The sequence below is a fragment of the Balaenoptera physalus genome, assembly GCF_965194825.1.
Source record: "Balaenoptera physalus genome assembly, chromosome: X".
NCBI classification, from domain to species: domain Eukaryota; kingdom Metazoa; phylum Chordata; class Mammalia; order Artiodactyla; family Balaenopteridae; genus Balaenoptera; species Balaenoptera physalus.
The window spans coordinates 109,631,245-109,652,107 of record NC_138903.1 but is presented as its reverse complement, the minus strand read 5'-3'; the positions used below and the strand labels follow the sequence as shown (position 1 = coordinate 109,652,107).

Genomic DNA, 20,863 nt, shown 5'->3' with positions numbered 1-20,863 from the left:
TGCTTGTCCTGAATTGTGGACCTGGTACCACCAGTCTCTCAAAAGTTGAACAGAAAAGTAGCTCAGCTTTTGTCTTCCTACTGTCATTAAAAGCGTCTCTGCTTCTCTTCCCCCTGCCTGTATCCATGGGAGTCTCACCACATCAAGGAACATTACCTGTCATTGTGATGCCTTTATGATGCAGGTGTCTAAATATTTCTTTTTCCACTTTTTATTTCATGCAGTGTAGTAAATTTAGTCTTCCTATGGAGAGGACATCTTATAAATAAAATAATGTCTCAGACCTGCATGCACATTTCTCTAGGTTAGTGTCTAATGATTTTGTTTTGAACCATTGGTGTATTGTCTATTAATAGAGCCAGAGAGTATGGCAAAAATCCAACTTCCTCCACATTTCTGTTTAATATGCAAAACCAATCCTTCTCCATCCTGTTCTTTCCCGCCTTCTCCTCCTGTGTCTCTTCTATCCTCATAATGGTGTTAAGAATTGGTATAATTTCATTAAATAGAGGTTGTGCAAATTAATACAGAAGGTTTCTTTTGATGGCCCAGATAATGTGAATGAGAATTGCTTTCTTACTGTAAACTAATCTGTAATGATACTCAGTGTCATTTGTGTCGCTGACAGCTTTTTATGCCAGCTTTAGCAACCCTTGTCCTACTGAATCAAGTCTGTTTTCTAGTCATAAACATGATATTCAGTCATGAATACCTCTTTGGTAGAAGTTGAATGGAGGAGGTGGTTGGTATTGGAAGTAAGCCCTAACTCCTTCTCCAGAAACTTATTGCCCATTGCAGGCTGACCCACTCTGTTATGTCTTCAGTGATAGAACAGTGCCTACAACTATGGTATGCTTATACAAATTAACATTGATTCAGTGGAGAATTAAAGGCACACAGGAAAGGAGATTTTCCCTGTTATTTACTAAGTGAAGTATAATTTGGAAGGTTGTTATCACACCTTAGGTGCATTCTTATTCCATTGGAAGAAGTCGATGAGGCAAGTTTACAAGTGTCCATGGAGTATCTACTATGTGCTAGGTACTCTGTTAGGTACTCTGCCAGGTACAGAGCAATAATTTTGACATTTCACGTGTTAACTTTCTGTTCTTTAGATTTTAAGTTCAATACATACTCAGAGAAGAGAAACTTAGTGCACACTGTAGTAGTTATGGTTGCTTTTGTAGAGGAGTTGAGACACTGGGGCTTGAGGAGAATCTATAATCTGGAGAGATTGAGAAGAAGAGTGAAAATTTTCCATTTGGGCAGAATGACATAGTCAAAGGCTCAGACTTTATTTGTAGGCAAGAAAAAATTACTTGAGGATTTTAAGCAGGTATGTGACATGATAAATGATAGTATTGGAGAGATTGAAGGTGGCTTGGGAGGATGGGGGTTTATCGTTTAAAAGGGTATCACAGTAAGCTACGTTTGTACATTACTTAAACAAATGGCCAGTTCAGGCTTTGTGTTCACAGGTGACTGCAATAAGTCAAAGACCTAGTTGTTTTGAAATTAAGTGACTTGGAACTGTTGTGAAAACAACCAGTTTGATTGAATTCAGTTGGTTCTCTCCAAATCAGCTCATTATTATAGAAGCACTATGTGTTAATTACACTCAGAAAAAAATCACTTAAGCTTGTTGTTTCATGGCTCACAAGCAAACCAGCTTGTAGATTACCTAAAAATTTGGCTTTTCAGCTGGAAGTTTCAGTGTTGTGTCGATACAGCCTTTTAAGAGTTACATAAGATATTGGCAGGCAGTACTGAGATATGTTAGAATTTCTAGGTGTTAGGAAAGACTTAAGTTATCACCCATAGCAAAATAAATCCTTGAGCAAAGAAATTACAAAAACCCATATGGTATATTAAATTACTTTCAGTGGTTTAGAATTTGCTAACTTATAAATTAAAATTTACAGAATGGAGACTGGTTGAGGAGAAAAAAGTGACTTAAAAGCACTTTATTTTATATATCATGTTGAAAATAATCCATATTGAAGAACACGCTATTGCTAGGAAACAGTCTTTTCTGAAGAGAAGGAGTTCATTTGTCAAAACCATATTCCAAAAGGTTAGTACCATGCTAAACATTAAGCAGAGGTCATGAATATCTTTTTAAACACTCATTTTCTCAGATCTGAATGATGTTTCAAACTTACTCTTCCTGAAGGGATACCAACCAACTGCTCTACCCTTAATGATATCCTGGGACATCTTTATTTTTGCTTCTCATAGCCAATCTACATAGAATAGTTAGTTATATCAGTCTCTCTTGAACATTAGCTATCAATGCTTTCTAGATAGCTATTATGATGACATTGTCAATGCTGAGTAAGTTAAGCTGGTTGTGACAACCAATGGCAAGTGTTACTCACTGACTAATGGCATGTGCCCTAGGGTAAGTGGGGCAATATGAAGCAAGAAAGTCCCTTTGAGAAAATAAGCACTTCTCTGTGGCAGTTCTTGCCCAATAACCACATGCTGCCACTACTAATTTACTTCCAGCTTCCAATTTATAGCTATATCAGTAATACAGCATCCAGAGAGACTAGAGGCAGGAATACTATTTAAGAGGCCATTGGCACAGCCCAGGAAAGAGTTGACATTTGTCCAAATTAAAGTATTGGCAGTGCGGGTAGTTAAGAGATGGACATATGATTGAGACATTCAAACTTTGGTAACTCTGGGAAGATGCAATGTTAAGAGTGAGAGGGAAGGTAAAATGACTCCAAAGTTTCAATCTTGGGCAACTGGGAGTGTGGGTACCATTAAATGAAATTGGATGTTTAGGAGGTGGGGTAGGTTTGTGATGGGGAAAGATGTTCCATCCTGGACATGTCTTTGAGGTGCCCAAGGGGGTAAAAGTCAACTGACTGTTAGGATTGTGAGATTGGGGTTTAGGTAAGAGATTAGGGCTGGAGATGTAGATACGGAAGTCATCAGTATATTCAGAGTTTGGCTATTAACTGAATCTGTGGCAATGGATACAATTGCCCATGGAGAGAATATAGAGAGCAAAGAAAACAAAACAAAATAAAATGGACTGAGGAAAAGACCTTGAGGTGCTGGTGGAGGAAGAGTAGCCAATCAAAGAGTTAGTGAAGGGGCAGTCAAAGAGATAGAATGAGAACCATGATAATGTAGTGTTTTGGAGTCTAAGGGAAAAGAGGGAATCAAGAGGTGTGAGGGTGGTCAGCACTATGAAATGTTGCAGAAAAGTTGAAGAGACTGAGGACTGAAAAAGGCACTTGGCACTTTGACACTTTGGTGACCTTTATTTCAGGAGCAATTTCAGTGGCGTGGAAAGAGCAATTATCAGATTGCAATGAGTTATTGAAGAAGTAGAAGTAGGAAATATATGCTAGGGCACGTATCATCAGTGATAGGGACTATGGTGATAAAGCAAAAAGAAATATGAAAACTGCCTTAAGGTTATGGATTTTAATTCTGACAGTGCACAAATGCTTCATTAGGTATATCCCCAAGTCCATATGCTTACCTCCCATGAATCCAGTATAGCAATGTGAAATTCTGTCAACAGCCATTGTAATTTTTGCAGCCAAAACAGGGAGCACCAGAGATGAAGTCAAGGAAGCCATTCCCTTAGTGAATCCTTTTCTGAGTTCCTCTGGGTCTCCCAGCACCTGGCACATAGTAGGCACTCAACAACTGTTAGTTGAATTGAATCGACTCCCTTGAGAATCTCTGTCTTAACACACTGATTGCCTTAGGGAAAAACAACCAAATGAAAGCTTTTCCACTGGCAAGGGCTCACACGTGCTCCCATGTCTTTTGAGAAAGGAGAAGTTGACATTTTTATTCTTCAGTGCCAGTGTTTGGTACTGGGCTTGTGGTGAAATGCCCCTAGTTTCTTTGTCTGTTTTTCAAAGCAATTGTAATAACTAGGGACTTCATGTATATTAGCAAATGATCTTAACAGAAACTCCAGAAACTCCCTCACCTAAATACACATGCACACACACTGACTTAAAGTCTATTGTGAAATGGAGGATTTTCTGTCTAGAACTGAGAATGATTTAGAGTTTTGTTTCATTAAACATTTGTCATGACTTCTCAGACAAAACAGTGCTGACATTCTTTCATCTAATTGGTTTATCATCCAGACTTAAGCATCTGCATCAAATCTACTTAACCTGGTTATTATCATTAGAACTACCTGTTAACTTACAAATTCTAAACATTTGTTGTGCCTAAAATTTATACCACCAGTGGTTTTGCATGTTTCTATATAATGTTAAGATTTTTCACATCAGGTTATATACAAGGAAGGAATTTCTGGGAGATCTGTTAAACACTGAAAAGTGATAGAGAGAGAATGCATTCATTCTCTAAAAGTCTACTAATGATTTAAATAATTATCATCTCTTCGATAATGGGGTGCAGGGTTCACTGTCAGATAGGGTTGATGGACATGGTAATATGAGCTCCTAAAGACTTTTCTAACTCTTAATTTTAAACGATTATTTAGGTAGTTCAAGTGATTTTGGTGTAAGATGGAATGTAAATAAATATTTTTTATTATTTAGGATGTTCTCAACTACAAATTGAAAAAAATGCAACTCAGAGTGGCTTTAACAATGAAGAGATTTATTATCTCACCATAACAAGAACTCCAAAGGTAGTGTTTGTCACTTCTGTAGCATAAAGACATCATTTTATTTCCTGCTCTTCCATCCACAATATGTAGAGTAATTTGCCCCTCATAATATCAATATGGCTGCAACAGCTCCAGGTATCACATCATCGTACAACAATGCAGAAAGGGGCAGAAAAAAGAATTATTTGTTTCTTGTAAGTCTCTAAGTGCTAAGAAATCTTTCTCATCCTTTTATCCTCAAGAAACCATTCCCTTACATCCTATTGGCTAAAATTGGGTCGCATGAGTTTTCCTTAGCCAATTGCTGACCAAAGGAAGTGGAGTTACCATAATCTACGTACACTAATCAAGAGTAACACTCTGTGATTGAGTCTGGGTCTGAGTCTGGGCTTGCAGCCTTAGCTGGGACTGAGGACGGGGCTGTGGATGGACTTTTTTAAACAGCTTTATTGAGATATAACTCACAATACAATTCACACATTTAATGTGTACAATTCAATGGTTTTGGTCTAGTCACAGAGTAGTGCAACCATTACCACAGTCAATTTTAGAACATTTACATCACCCCTAAAGGAAATCCTATACCCTTTAAGTAGTCACTCTCTAGTCCCCCTTCAACTTCATATTCTATACATTTCTTTGAATTCTCAGAATTTCTCAGTTACTGACTCAAGAAGGATTCAGTATAATAAGCAAACATATCTGGATATAATGATCCTTTTTTAAAACTGAAGTATAGTTGATTTACAATGTTATATTAATTTCAGGTATACAACATAGTGATTCAATATTTTTATAGACTATATTCCATTTAAAGTTATTATCAAATATTGGTTATATTGTCTGTGCTATACATTACATCCTTGTGTCTTATTTATTTTATACCTAGTAGTTTGTACCTCTTAATCCCATTCCCCAATCTTGCCCCTCTCCCCACCCCCTTCCCCCCGGCAACCACTAGTTTGTTCTCTGTATCTATGAGTCTTCCTGTTTTGTTATATTCATTCATTTGTTTTATTTTTTAGATTCCACATAAAAGTGATAACATACAGTATTTGTCTTTCTCTGTCTGACTTACTTCACTAAGCATAATACCTTCGAGGTCCATCCATGTTGTTGCAAATGGCAAACTTTCATGCTTTTCTATACAATAATAATGAACTACCAGAAAGAGAAAGCAAGAAAACAATACCACTTATAATTGCATCAAAAGAATAAAATACCTAGGAATAAACTTAACCAAGGAGGTGAAAGACCTATACTCTGAAAACTATAAGATCTTGATGAAGGAAATTGAAGATGATACAAATAAATGGAAAGATATACCATGTTCATGGATTGGAAGAATTAATATTGTTAAAATGTCCATACTACCCAAGGCAATCTACAGATTTAGTGCAATCCCTATGAAAATACCCAAGACATTTTTCACAGAACCAGAACAAATAATCCTAAAACTTGTGTAGAACCACAAAAGATCCCAAATAGCTAAAGCAATCTTAAGAAAAAAGAACAAAACTGGAGGTATCAACCTCCCTGACTTCAGACTATACTACAAAGCTATAGAAATCAAAACAGCATGGTACTGGCATGAAAACAGAGACATAGGTCTATGGAACAGAATAGAGAGCCCAAAAATAAACTCACGCATATATGGTCAATTAACCTATGGAAAAGGAAGCAAAAATATGCAATGGGGAAAAGACAGTCTCTTCAATAAGTAGTGTTGGGAAAACTGGATGGCTACATGTAAAAGAATGTAATTAGAACATCTTCTCACAACATGTACAAAAATAAAGTCAAAATGGATTAAAGACCTAAATGTAAGACCATGAATAATCAATTCTATAACTAAAATATGGTATGAAAAATATAACTCTTCAAATTCATTTGGGCTGTTGTATTAATTACCCCCAGTAGATGGTATGAATGATACAAGAAATGATCAATGTTATAACATCAATTCCCAGAAGACCAGAATACTTGTCAGGTCCATTTATCCCAGGACTGGGAGTTGGGTTTGGTGAAGAATGGCAAAGTTAAATTTTTTTAGAAACATGATCATGCACATAGGAAGACTTATTCAGGAGATGGGGGTGTGAGTCCTGTAAATCCATAGGCCAAAGCTAAATTCAGTCTGAGAATGTCAAGGGAGCTAACATGAGAAGTTAAGGGGCTTAAAACCAAATGAGAGTCTATAGCTTCTTTCTTGTGATTAGCAATTATATGCCCATAGTGCTTTATATGTACCTCCCTGATTATTTATGGGTCATCGTGCAATTTCTTTTTTGACTGAACTTGGTTTCCTACTGGTTAGCTGTGCCCTTTTTGGATCTCAAAATCTCACCTCTTCATGTGTTTATGGACTGTTTCTGCCTTGGCTCTCCTACACAGCTTGGATCTCTGGAGCTGACTCTAACTCTCCTTGTTTGAATAAGTGCATAAATAAGATCAGATACCACTACATCTGCTCTTCCTTTTTTGTTCACATAATATCAGATATTTTTCAGGAATCCTAGAATCCTAGAGTCATAATCATACTTGATATTTTATACATGGAGGGAACTTAAAAGTCGTTTAGTCCTCATTTTCTAACTGTAGGAACTACATTCAAGCCTATAGGCTTGGCATCTCAAACACTAACCTCTATTAGTAGTCAGGTTCACACTTATACAGTGGTTCCTTGAAACAGATCTGAGCGTCATATTTTGCCTACTAATACCATATGAGCCCTTGCTCTCTCTTGGGAACCTATTAAATCAGAATCTCTAGGAGTGGAACCCAAAATTGGTACTTTTTTTAAAAAATTTATTTATTTATTTTTGGCTGTGTTGGGTCTTCGTTGCTGTGCGCAGGCATCCTCTAGTTGCGGCGAGTGGGGGCTACTCTTCGTTGAGGTGTGTGGGCTTCTCACTGCGGTGGCTTCTCTTGTTGTGGAGCATGGGCTCTAGACGCGTGGGCTTCAGTAGTTGTGGCATGTGGGCTCGGTAGTTGTGGCTCACGGGCTCTAGAGAGCAGGCTCAGTAGTTGTGGCACACGGGCTTAGTTGCTCCGCGGCATGTGGGATCTTTCCAGACCAGGGCTCAAACCCATGTCCCCTGCATTGGCAGGCAGATTCTAAACCACTGTGCCACCAGGGAAGTCCCCAAAATTGGTACTTTACAAGCTCTCAATAGCAATTAAAATGTGCATCTAGTGTTGAGAGCTGCTAGCTAGTCTAACTTCCTAAAAAATTGCTTTGAGAAGTATGGATATTAATGCCATAAAGGGCTATGCTCGGATACTACCCTAAATTTTTCTGGTTGATATCATGTAGACACTCACAACCCTTCATCCCTACTCCAAAATGCTCCTTGATATCTCTACAAAGACCATCTTGCCTGGGAAGGACCCTATTGATTCAGTTTGGTATTTTCTGTGATTTTTAAAAAATATATTTGTTATCTATGTCAGGATGTAGGTAAGAACACATCCAAAAAAATACTCCTTCCCATCCATAAATTCGATGTCTTTATTTTTGGTTTAGGGATGTGTATCATAGAAAGTTCAGTTTCTTCACATTGGTGTGATATATGCTATATACATTCAGTTGAAAAGATGGGTTTTAGGAATACTGAAGCATATTGAGTATTCTGCTCTTTTACTTTTTATCAGCTAGCGAGTTTGTTCAAATGATGACCCTTTTCCCCTGATTTAGTGAGATTATTGCTCAGATATATGTCCCAGTGTAGTGTGCTGGGGAACATATTTCGACATTTCTAGGTTTTCTTTTGTGAATTGTAATCTAATTAAGCTCTGAATAACATGATTTTATTTTTATACCTTGGTTGTGGACTCCTTTCACTTTAGAAATGCATTCCAAACACAGCCATCAGTGTTGAATTCATAATGCAAAGTTATTTGGAAATTGCGGCATGTTTGTTCACACCAGATAGACTTGTTAGGAGGTCAGCCATTCTTGGAAATTACTCCCAGAGAAAACAATCATCAAGTTTTATTACATGTGCATAGTGTAAAGTGCTCCAAAATCTATAAGAGCAACAAAAACATGATATCAGTCGATGGATACAAAAGTATATGTAATGTATAAGTGTCTATCTGCGTGCAGCCTTGTGCTGAGTACTTGGATTGTGACCTGGTGCTGATATTTTCAAACTGTATTGCATATTGGGGTGATTGCTATAACAAGCTAGTTAAACAGAAGTATAACATTGTCCCAGTGCTTCTAATATAAGGCAAACAGCCTATGTCTACATGTATGACTACCTCAACTCTGCCTGCATATTAGGATCCGCTAGGGAAATTTTTAAAAAATAATGACACTCACTCTCTGCTCTCACCAATTCTGATTTAATTGGTCTGGAGTGGGGCCCAGGCATCAGTATTTTTTTTTAAGTCCCGAGATGATTCTAATCTTGAACCAAAGTTGAGAATTGCTGGGCTTAACTGTATGCCTTGTGAGAATAGGCCAGTGCCTGACACAATAAATACTTGTTAAATGCAAAGTTATCAGCAGTTGAGTTGGTAGAAAGGTGAACATTTAGATTCAGTTTTTTAGGCATTCAAATAGCAACATTTGCTAAATGTTTAATGAGATCTGTGAGTGGTTACAAAGAATATAATCTCACAAAAGCCCTCATTAGGAGGGTTTCTTAACTAATGGTCCATTATGTTTTTGTCTTGCCTAAAATGCAAAAGTGTCAAAACAAAAATATAAAGGCTTTGACCTCAAGGTGTTTGTAACCTACATAGTTTTACTAATTTTCCATGTTCTCCATTTTGTGTGGTCTCCTTCCTGGTCTTTACTCCCTTAAGAAATGGGAACAAATACTACTTCAGGTGGGTCTGCTTTTTCTTTTCATAATAATATAAAGAGGAGGAAGGTGAAAATATGTTGAGTAAACAGAGCAAGAGACCTCTGTAGAATTTTCAAGGTAGTTTCTAAGTCTGGTAGCACAGTAATGTCTCTGGTTTATATTCTTGGTGTAACTTCCTACTTTGAGATCTAGCTTACTCTTAATTGCATCTCAGAAACTTTTCCAAACAGAAAATTTTCAAACTAGTTTCCACCTCTTACTCTTTGTCATAACTTCAATGACTTCAGAGTCTCATCCCATACCCCAGGGTTATGACTCCTATTTAAATATGTAAATTTAAGAAATGTAATGCCAGTGCCCTTTCTTTTTAGTGTAGATTGGCTCCAAATGCTGGCATAGCTGGGATTTGATAATTACTTTGGCCTATAGTAAATCTAGTTGGGTAGTGAATCAGGTAACATTTAACTAATTGATTGTATTTTCTTTTTATTAATTCCATGTTTGCAATTGAGTTATGTATGAAGCAGTAAAAACATCCCCCTGTTCTTTGAGAATGGTGTTATATTTTATCACACAGTGTCTTGAGAATACTAATGTTTAAGGAGACGACGTGAGGATTAAAATGCAGTTTTAGTTTATGGAAGAAATACCGCTCAACAATAGTCAATACAACTTACATGCAGTGAAAATGACAATCAACCGATCTATTAAGTGTGGAGACAGATGTCTTGTGTAAAAGATTTCTGTGTCATTGCTGGAAGACGTGAGTGTGCATTATTCATCTCTGCTCAGACACTACATTCAAATCCTTTCCAAGTGTTCCCTTTTGAAGCACTTTCATGCTGAATCGCTGTCTGTGAATTTGTACCTTACATTTAACACCCAATTTGACTTTTAGCAGAATCACAGTACCAGAGTAGGGAGAAACTAAGGGTCAAAGAATAGCTTAATCTGAAAATCCCAGCTTTATGTAGATACAGTTGGTGTAAGAGGACTCCATTGAGGAAGTGCTTTGTGAAAATGAAAGCTTCAGAATGTTAGATGGGGTTATTGTACTCAAGTATGCTTGGCATTAAAACTCCCTCTTTTTTGCTGATTAGTAAACTTTCTCTGATTACCCATCAAGAAACAGTGGGAAAAAAAGAAGTAACTTTCACTTCTGTTTTAGTAGACTCACCTGAGGAATTTAAGCCAGTTAGGCTTTTTTTATTATTATTTTTCACTCAGGAGATTAATTCAGTTTACATCTAAAAGCGAAAAGGACCTTTTTCTCCAAAGGATTGAACTAGTGTAGAAAGGCCTATAATTAATGCAGTAAGTGATTCTGGAAACTGCGTTTGAATAGAATCCCTGTCCCCCGTCCCCTCCCGCCCCCCACCCCCAGTCGTATACCCCAAGGGCATTCTAACAGTTGAAACTCGGAGAACTCAGCTTGTTTTACCTTTCCAGTGTTAAAAAAGAACACTTGGTGGTAGTCCTTCTTAAGCACCAAATTTCCTTGATTTAGCTCTTTCTTGGGGAAACAAGAGTCTCCCTCAAGCTTTTCTTGGGCTCCTGACAGATTCCTTTCTCCTTTAAGCGGTAACTGAATTACTAAGACATTTCTTCCGGTGAGGAAACAGCAGTTGGGGGACTCTAGCCTTATGATTTGCTTTTTCATTTGAGACTCAGCTTGCTCAGGAAGGAATTGTTTCTTTGGGATTTTAAGACACACCTCCATTTTTTGCATTATCACTGACTTAATGGTTCTCTATTCCTTCCCTCTTTTCCCTTTTCTGAAGCAACATTTCCAGTGTGTATACTTTGGGTTAGCCTTGTCATATTGTCCTCTTTAATAACATCTACCAGCTTCTTGACCATATAACACATCTTGAATCCAGAAGGTATTTTTGGGCGGCAGTAATCTTGGTCTTCACAAGCTTCCTTCTTCACAATATCATAGTTTGCACGAACTAGTCAGGCAAATCTGCTTCTGTGTATTCCTAGAACTATATGGCTGTAGCTCTCTTCCTAGAAATTTTTTTATGTAATGATGGTTCCTAAGTCATATGGAAAGCTTTCTTTGAATATTGTGAACAGAGATTCAAAATGCATGTGTTGTTTTTGACCAAATGAACAAAAATAATCATTTTTCTGTTGTATAATTCATGTCCTCTCCTTTAATTACAACTAAGTAGTATTCCATACTTGTGACTTTTTTTTCCTCTTCAACCATATCTGCATTGTGTGGGAGAGGAAAAATAATTTTCCCTGTACCTTTCTGGGTTCTTGGCTGAGACCTCCCTTAATAAAAGACACGTTAACGGGAGAAGAACAAACAGAAGTGGAATACCATGTATACCTCCTGTATACATGGGGGATACCCAGGAAAACTGAGTAACTCTAGGCCCAAGCCAGCATCTTAAAATACCATCTCCAGCTAAAGACAAAAGAAGATTTGGGTGGGGGGCAGTTATGCGAGGTTACCAGGAAAAGCACAGTAAACAAGGGTATGGTTGTTATGCAGATTTAAGTCCTTGCCTTCTCCATTGATAAGAGTTTCTAGAGATTTAGAGTCATGTTTCTCTTCCTTATACAGAGACAGAGACACCCTTACAAATGGAGATTTCCCTTGTAAATATCTCTTACAAAAGGGGTTTTCAAGCTTTCCCTTTGTCTATTTCATTCATTTATTTATTAAAATTTTTTATTGAAGTTTAATTGACTTACAATATTATTTTAGTTTCAGATGTACAACGTAGTGATTTGATATTTTTATACATTACAAAATGATCACCACAATAAGTCTAGTTACCATCTGTCATCACACAAAATTATTACAATAGTATTGACTATATTCACTGTGCTGTACATCACATCCCCCTGACTTATTTATTCTGTATCTGGAAGTTTGTACCTCTTAATTTCCCTCACCTATCTCACTTATCCCCCCACTTCCCTCCCCTCTGGCAACCACCTGTTTGTTCTCTGTGAGTCTGTTTTGTTATGTTTGTTTTGTTTTTTAGATTTCACATATAAGTGAAATCATACTGTATTCGTCATTCTCTGTCTGACTTATTTCACTTAGCACAGTACCCTCTAGGTCCATCCATGTTATCACAAATGGGAAGATTTCATTCTTTTTTATGGCTGAGTAATATTCCACTGTGTGTGTGTGTGTGTGTGTGTGTGTGTGTGTGTGTGTGTGTGTGTGTAATATATATAGCACATCTTCATTCATCTATCCATGGACATGGATTTCTTCCATATCTTGGCTATTGTAAATAATGCTGCAATGAACATAGGGGTGCATATATCTTTTCAAATTGGTATTTTTGTTTCCTTTGTGGAAATACCCAGAAGTGGAATTCCTGGATCGTATGGTAGTTCTATTTTTAATTTTTTGAAGAAACTCCATACTGTTCTCCATAGTGGCTGCACCAATTTCAATGCCACTAACAGTGCACAAGTGTTCCCTTTTCTCCACATCCTCACCAACACTTTGTTATTTGTGGTCTTTTCAATGATAGCCATTCTGACAGGTGTGAGGTGATATCTCATGGTGCTTTTGATTTGCATTTCCCTGATAATTAGTGATGTTGAACACCTTTTCGTGTGTCTGTTGGCCATCTGTATGTCTTCTTTGGAAAAATGTCTATTCAGGTCCTCTGCCCAATTTTTAACTGGGTTGTTTGTTTGTTTGTTTGTTTGTTTTGGTTGTTTGTTTTTCTGATGTTAATTTGTATGCGTTCTTTGTATATTTTAGGTATCAACCCCTTATCAGATGCATCGCTTGCAAATATTTTCTCACATTTAGTCTGTTGCGTTGTAGTTCTGTTGATAGTTTCCTTTACTGTGCAAAAGCTTTTTAGTTTGATGTAGTCCCATTGGGTTATTTTTTATTTTGTTTCCCTTGCCTGAAGAGCCTATATCTGCTGTTTCTTAAAAATAATCAGCCTAGAATAATTCTTACGCCAAAGAGGCACATTTTGGGATGGTATATTCTGCTCCCCTTCAATTGATCAAGTCATCTCTTATCTTCTTAAACCCACTCACATTCACACACATATTCCTCTGCACATTCACAGTACTTCTGACTCTTCACTGCCTTCCATGGAATATACTGCCCTACTAGATGAATACACAGAGTAGATTTATTATAATGCTTTCTAGGAAAACACATGTATTAAAAGTAAAATCAACTCCTAGGTAAAAATATCTTTTAATATGTTTTGTACAGTGCTTGGACATGAGATCTAAGATGGTATTCTTTGTGACAAATTTCAGTTGATGTTATCTAAGGTTTGTGAGGTCTCGGTATAGTCACTTAGGACAGGGTTTCTCCGCAGAGGCACTATTGATATTTGGGGTTGGCAATCCTTTGTTATGAGGAAGTTATCCTCTGTGTTGTAGGATGTTTAGCAATATCCCTGGCCTCTACTTGCTACATGCCAGTAGCATATCCCCCACCAACTGTGACAATCAGAAATTTCTCCAGACATTGTCAAATGTCCCCGTGCGGGGGGGTTGGTGGTGATGGGGACAAAATTTCCTCCAGTTGATACCTACTGGGTTTGAGTATCTTGGGCCTGGCCTTTCATTAAAAAGATACAATCACTTTCCAATATAAACTATATATACAATATCCTCATGACTCTGAATATACTTCCTATATTTGAAGAGTTAAAAATAGCCTCATCTCTTTTCTATGACTGTGACATGATTATCAAAGTAATTTATAATATACTTACCCAAGCCCCATTGTCAAGCATTTTCTCTTACAAAGCAATAATCTATAATATACCACAAACAGTTCATCTGTGTCGTTTTCTGCATTGGTCTCTGATCCGTGTGTTATGCTGACTTGCCAGTATTTTTAAAGCAGTGATGCTAAACTATTTTGGATAAATACTTTCATTGCTTTGTAACTTTGCTGGAAAGATTAAAGACACTTTATTTTAATATTTTGGGGGATTTCTTTTCTACTAAGGATTTTTAGCCAGCATTGCTTTTTAAGATATCATGTTCTGATGATTTATTTGTTAAGTGTACCCTTTCAACATAACTGCTGCTATAAGCTTGAGATACATCATACATTTTCAAGACCAGTCAGCCCACTAGAATTTCGATTTTTTTCCCGTCACATTTGCAGGAATTTTATACAGACAGATTTCCTATTTAAAGATAACTTTGATTTTGTATAAACCTCACTGTGCCATTTAAGTAATAAATATTGGTGCATGAACTGGTTTGACTTTCTGCTGAGAACTGCTAAAAGCCTTTTAATAGAAAACAATAGGGAATGTCAAACATTGAATCACGATCTCACTGAAGCAATTTTTCTTAGAAAGACTTTCATCACACAGAAGTTTTCTCCGTGCTCAAATTTTGCTAGAAATTATGTCTGGTTAAAATCTATTGCGATGCTTTGTCCTGCTTGTTTACCCATATTTTTATGAATAAAAAGCATACTTTTAATATGTTGATAGCTTTTAATTTATTAAATCTTTATCTGTAGATATATTTAGAGATAAAACAAGATTACAACTTTATTTTAGGTTAAATATTCACTAGGAGATATGGCAGAATAGCCACATGTATGTTTAATAGTATATGACTGGTTGCTTTGAAGCAAATAAGCTAGAATTCCCCCAAATGAGCCACCTATTTTCACTCTGTCTTCTTGCCAGTCTGTGCCCTCTTACCCAGGCCAGCTGTCTCACAACAGATACCATGTGAAAGGAATGTAGACTCGGCAGAGTTCAGTCACCATAGAAAAAATTTGCTAGAATAATATAAAGTACTAGGTTTATTTACTTTAGTATTTTTCTCTTTTTTTTTTTTTAATTTATCACTTTAACCATTTTTTTTAAATTTATTAATTTATTTTTGGCTGTGTTGGGTCTTCGTTTCTGTGCGAGGGCTTTCTCTAGTTGTGGCAAGCGGGGGCCACTCTTCATCGCGGTGCGCGGGCCTCTCACTATCGCGGCCTCTCTTGTTGCGGAGCACAGGCTCCAGACGCACAGGCTCAGTAGTTGTGGCTCACGGGCCTAGTTGCTCCACGGCATGTGGGATCTTCCCAGACCAAGGCTCGAACCTGTGTCCCCTGCATTAGCAGGCAGATTCTCAACCACTGCGCCACCAGGGAAGCCCCTACTTTAGTATTTTTCAACTACAATATGCTTTCTGTGAGTTTTGACTAGGCCTTAATTTTTACAGCTCATGTAGATCTATTTAGAACAGTTGAGAAGAGGAAATAGAAGTGAAAACCAAATAATAACTCAGATTATTCATTCTGGCTTTACGTAAACAGAGTCTGTGTTTGCTATGTGAAAAGTCCCTTTTCACAGCTAACCACCATTTTGGACTTTTCCTTATCTCCCTCACTTTCTTCCTTCCTTCCATTTCTTATAGAAATATTTAGCTAGTGATGATCCTCATTACACATTGTACAAACATGTGTTCGTTGCTGAAATAATGGTATAATTAGGCTAAAAAAGAAGAATGTTGCCTGTGTTGGACCCTAGAGGAAGTGGGTCCTCAGACACCTAAAAGATGTAAGTTGTGGTTAGATTGTATGTTATATCCCCTCATTGTACACTTCCATCCTAGTTCAGTGCCTCACATATGAAAGGTACTTTTATTTCCTTTGATTAGGGTATTCTTAATTAGAAGTGAAAAATATTCTGTTTTCTTCTCCATTTACTTCCTTCAATGATCAAAGTTAACTCCTCTTCCCAGATGGGGACAGAAAAATGTTTTATATAGCATTACAGTACAATTGCTTAGATATGCTCGATTCCATAGCACTCGAGGTATATTAGAATTTATCCTTTGTTGCATGGAAGTACATGACTTGTTTGACATCTGTGTCATATGTTCCAGTGTTGCATTGGGACAATTTAAAGTATATAATACTAGAAAGATAGAACCTCGAATGCCAATTAATGAATTTGGAATTTATTTTGTAGGCATAGAGAGCCATTGGAAGTGTTTTAAGCAGGATTCTGGCATGATCTCCATTTTATAGAGAGAATTTTGGTAGCAGTATTGAAGATGCATTAGAGGGAAAGGATATGGGATGTAAAGGAATCAGTTAGGAGTTCACTGCAATTATACAAGTGATAGATAATGAGTGTCTGAATTAGTTCATGGGCAATGTAAATGGAAAGGAAAAAATATTTTGTAGATATGATGATAGACAGAACTTAGTAACTAATTACATTTGGGGCGTAAGGAACAATAGAGAAGAATGACCCAAAGGCTTCAGCTACTACCTAGGGGAACACAGGAGGAGGAGGAGGAGGAGGAAGAGAAGGAGGAGGAGGAGGAGGAGGAGGAGGTTTGATTGGGAAAGGTGAGGTTGGATGTGTTTGTTATAAGATTACTGTAGAACGCTAGGCATGCAGAACATTCAGAACAATGGAACTGGAGTTCAGGAGAGAATTTAGAGCCAGACACATAGATTTGAGAGTCATCAGCATATACGGGGTAGTGAAAACCATGACCTGAGTGAAATTGCTCAGTGAGAGCATATAGAATTGTGAAGAGTACAGGGAAGAGGACAAAACTCAGGGGAAAGACAGGTTTTAAGAAGCTGGTAGAGAAAAAGAAGCAGACAAAGCTAGAGGTGTCGTGATCAGACTAGAGGAGAACTAGGATACAGTGCTGGTGAGGAACTTGAAAGAAGAGAATGAGAAGAAACAGAAGGAATGAGAAGAGAGAAATTAAGAAAGGGAGAAAGATTGAGAGAAATTGAGTCAGAGAGTGATTGAGAAAGATATTGAATGCTGGAGAGAGAGAACGAGAGAGCAAGAGAATGAGCAAGAGAGAGAAAGATAGATAGATAGATATACACACACAGAGTTAGAGACAGAATTTTGAAAGGAAATATAACTGACAGAGCAAATTTTCAGAAAAGACCATACAGGTGAGATGGAATTAAAAGCACAGATGTGGGAAGATTCTTGGAAAATAAGGAGGACATTTCTTCCTCTGATGCAGAAAAGAGTAAGAATAGATGAAAATACATTTTGAAGGTATAGGTAAGGGAATTTGAGAGTTCAGACCTGATGACCCTTGATTTCTGTAAGAATAAAGGAAAAAGTCATCCATGACCAAGAGAGTGAGTTGGCCTGAATGAATTAGGGCTGAGTAAAAGCATCAATGTTAGATTTTTAAGGACCAACGGTTGTTAAAAAAAAAAATTCCAGCTCTACAGTGGAACCAATCAGCAAGGACATGTGGGTTTTCTCTTGCTTTCAGCTGCCTGTGGGCTTGAAGAGTTAAAAAAAAGAAAAAAACAAACAACGAAGGAGGGATGGGTGCAGGGTTGTGAATTGGCAGGTCCGATGTGTTGGCAGGTCAGGGGCATAAGGGAACTGTGATTACTGATGAGGGTCAGGTGGGCATGTAAGGGTAGTCAGGAAGAGGCTGATAGACTAGGATGTGATTGGAGGTTTCACTGAGGTTGAAAAACAGATTTAGCGGGAGTGAAAAAGTATATTTTAACGTCTAATTATAAGGTTAGAATCTTGCAGATGTAAACAGAGAGTCTATTATGGCTTAACTAATTTTTATAACTAAAAAGTAATGTTGAGTAAAACATGAAAAGAAGCTTTAGACTCCCATGAAGTGTGTGTGCCTGTGATTAGAGTTGCACAAGTTTATAGGAGTAAAATCAGAAAAACTGAAGCTGGAAATGGAATACTCTTTCTCTCTCTGTATATATGCTGTGTGTGTTTATATATACACAAACATATATACATTGTTATATATATATTAATATTTGTTATATATGATATATATTATATATTTTTCTTCCAGCCTATTTGAAACAACAAAAGCTTGAAAAAATCGATGAATCTGTGTTTAACTGAAAAGGGAAAGATTGGACCTGAGAGAAGCTAACAGAAACTATTAGGGGTTGTGCTTAGGTTCTTGGTAGGTGGGCTTAGAATTCAGAAGTGACTTTTATATATTGAAGAAATGGTTAGAAGTCAACCAAATTCAATTATGGCATATTTTGGGGTAACTGAGAGGCAAAAACGAACCATGGATGAGGAAGGTCTGGCTTGCTAATCATGAACCTTTTAAGTTTTTTTACACCTCACTAAATATGCGTTGCATTAACTTAAAATGTGAATAAATTTTCCTTATTAATGTGAAAAAACTGCCAATTAACTCTACCCTTCACTCTATTTACCATTAACTCTCTATCTCTCATCCCCTATCCAGTTGGTCCCTAATTATGGTTGGTTCTACCTCAGAAATGTCTTCTTGAATTGATCTTTATACCTCTATGTTGATGTACTGACTTCGTGTTTGTGTAAAATTCACATATGTTGCCTAGTAAATTTTGCTGATCATTTGTGCTGATTAAAAGGTATAAAAGCTCTCTCTGAAAAGGGACAGCATTCTAGTTAGTTTTGCTATCATAGTGTCCTGAATCAATATGGTTTCCATGATTAAGAAAGTTAGAAAGCAAGTTGTAAAAATTTAACTTTGTCCTATGCCAGTGAACCCAACCTTGATCAAACCAAACTCGAGTTCTCAGATCTAAGAGGGCATTTGTTCTCAGTGTTTTCTGCTTGATTTCCCTCAGTGGAAGTGAAATGGTTGAGGAATTTTAATTTGTCTTTTTTGCATTCAAATATAAAAAGTCATTGAGTGTTAGTTGAAAATTTATGAAGTGACAGTCTCGTTAATAAAGATAAATGAGATGGCTTGTTTTATTAATATTAAAGTTGCACATAATGTAGCTTTGCTAAATAAATACAAGGTTATATTTGGCAAATTTTGCAAACTCAGAATCTATAGCAATTATAGAGCTTAAGGCTAAGTTGTAATTTTCAGGTGCATTTTATTTGTTGGTAAATCTAAAAAAATTGGAGAATCACTTGGATTTATTTGAAATATTTATGAGAAAATCTGGTTATAACTTTAATGATTTCCAGTATTTGTAGTGATGTCTCAATCATCATACTTAAACAATGAGGACTAATGCAAAACATATAGGTATCTGGTAATTGAAAAGCAGAAACCTCCATGCTCTAATACAAGTCAGTCCCACCACTATGAACTCCATAGGGGAGTCACATGTTCTGGCTGCAGTGAAATGCTTACAGCCTCAAAGAAAAAGTCAGGCCCAGATTTTCTGTGGGAGATGGGGGTTAAAATAATAGGGGGGAAATGGAAAATGGGAAAGGAGAAAGCCTTGGACATGTCTTCATTTCACTCATTCATTCACTAAATATTTGTGAGTACTTTTATTATGAGTCAGGCCTATGATGGGGCCTGTGAATAAGACAGTTCTTGCCCTCATGGATATTCATCCCTTTACTTCTCACATGTGGTGCTCATGTGCTTCTATGGTATTGTTAGTGGTTTGGGGAATTTGGCTGGATCTTTCTGGTCAAAGTCCTAACTTAGTAAAGATGATTAAGATGTAGAGGTGGAGAGAAGGGAGGAGAGTTATTGCTGAACAAAACTGATGTGAAGAACTTAGCTGTTCTCTCCTTACCTCTTTCCCTTTTTGACTGCCTGCCTAAACTTTCACAATGGATTAGCAAATAGGATGTGTTCTATAGGCAGCACAGGACTCCATTTCAAGTTTTTCATGATTGTTTTGGAAAGTGACAGGAATTAGAAGCCCAGTTTGGCTACACAGGAGGTAGAAGTGACATTTATTCCAGACCATTTTTTTCTTATTTTAGTTTTATGATGTAAGCTGTGATTATGAATGTAACTGTTTTATTCAGTGTTTACATTTTTATATATTATCAGAACAAGTATTAATGTATAAGAGAGGAACAATGTAAAAAGTGAGCTACATCTTTGGATTTATTGGAAGGTTAGTTTTCCTAACTTATATTTATAAATGACTCAGGATCACTAACAATGCTAATGAATTTGACCAAAAGTTATCATCAGAATGATCCTCAGACACCGTGTACATTTGGATTTAGTAACATACCATTCTGTACTTTAATAGGGAACAAAAACATTTCAAAATCATTCTGCTTTGAGGAATTTAGTTACTTCTTGCTCTCTTAAATAAAAGGATTTGCATTATGACTCAGAATTCCTCAGTGTCAATAAGACATCAGAAATATCTCTGACGAACTTACGGTTACCAGGGGGGAAGGGTGGGGGGGAGAGATAGACTGGGAGTTTGGGATTGACATGTACACACTACTATATTTAAAATAGGTAACCAACAAGGACCTACTGTCTAGCACAGGGAACTCTGCTCAATATTCTATAATAACCTAAGTGGGAAAAGAATTTGAAAAAGAATAGACATATGTATATGTATAACTGAATCACTTTGCTGTACACTGAAACTAACACATTGTTAATCAACTATGCTCCAGCATAAAATAAAAATTTTTTTAAAACTCTGAAAAATAAAAGTGTATAAATTATCCATATGTTTTTTGAGACA

General features: G+C 36.9%; 1 long non-coding RNA gene across 1 annotated transcript in view; it reads right to left on the bottom strand.

The window, feature by feature from the left end:
* Positions 1-6,378: 6,378 nt before the first annotated feature.
* LOC309652824 overlaps positions 6,379-20,863 on the bottom strand; it is a 32,243-nt gene continuing 17,758 nt past the window's right edge. Inside the window, exons 2-3 of the long non-coding RNA XR_014258896.1 lie at positions 8,444-8,650; positions 6,379-7,719 (exon numbers count right to left, since the gene is read on the bottom strand). This is a non-coding gene — a long non-coding RNA (uncharacterized lncRNA). The remainder of the gene's footprint in view (positions 7,720-8,443; positions 8,651-20,863) is intronic.